The 1,046-nt window shown below is 25.0% G+C and overlaps 1 pseudogene; it reads right to left on the reverse strand.

Moving 5' to 3' along the window:
• The window catches only part of LOC107755359 (nck-associated protein 1-like), a 55,040-nt pseudogene that overhangs the window by 12,940 nt on the left and 41,054 nt on the right, over positions 1-1,046 (reverse strand).

Below are 1,046 nucleotides of genomic sequence, written 5' to 3' on the forward strand. Positions count from 1 at the left end.
TGCGCTTTATGCATTTTCCCACTGTCATATTCATGTCATTTTCACTGTGTGGTGTATGTAAAATGAGTGTTACCTTGGCTTTATTTGAAAAAATATGATTAATGCACACAAACTTCCCAGAATACCGAGTGCCCTGTTGGTTACAGTGTTTACTTCCTTTTTAATTATATTTTTATTAAATATTTATTTATTTGTGAAAAATACTTTGTCATCTAAAGTATAAGTATGTTTATTTAACACATTTATTTTTTTATCAATTTTCAAATGATTTAAAATGTCTTAAATATTAATTAAAATAAATACAATTATATCGGCCATCGGCCACTCTGCTTTCCAAGATATCGGCATCGGCTGTCAAAAAAAACAATATCGGTCGACCACTAAATGTAATAGATAAAACGAGCAGTGATGTATTTATGCAGGTAGTGGCCAAATTCAGTTCAGGCTACTGGGATGTTTATACCCACAGGATGCAGGACAAAAGTCTGATCCACATTATAGCATTTCTCACTACAACAATTTTTAATACTGTTAATATTGCATTGTACAACCAAAGTAAAAAAATGTAAGTAAATATTAAATCTATGTATGTACGTACATATACATTTTTTATATTTTACATAAACACACACACACCTCTCTAGATATATAATATAAATATTTATTATAAATGCATAATTTTTTTAAAATTATATAATATATATTCTTAATATAATAATACTTTTTAATTTTGTAATATTATATATTTTACATTTATAGAAATAGAAACTTAAAATAGAAATAGAAATTAAATTAAAAGTGGTACTATTATTTCAATAATATATTTTTATATAAATACACACACACACATATATATTCTTGATATAATAATAAATTTTTAATTTTGTAATAATATATAAACATTTTAAAATGCAGTTTTTATATAAATGAATAATAATATATGTTTATACTATAAAATACTATAAAAATACACATACACATATACAAACACACACACATGTCTGGTCAGCTATCCTTGTGGGGACTCTCCATAGGCGTAATGGTTT

This window comes from Sinocyclocheilus rhinocerous, unplaced genomic scaffold, assembly GCF_001515625.1.
Source record: "Sinocyclocheilus rhinocerous isolate Xijiao unplaced genomic scaffold, SAMN03320098_v1.1 scaffold1013, whole genome shotgun sequence".
Classification (NCBI taxonomy): domain Eukaryota; kingdom Metazoa; phylum Chordata; class Actinopteri; order Cypriniformes; family Cyprinidae; genus Sinocyclocheilus; species Sinocyclocheilus rhinocerous.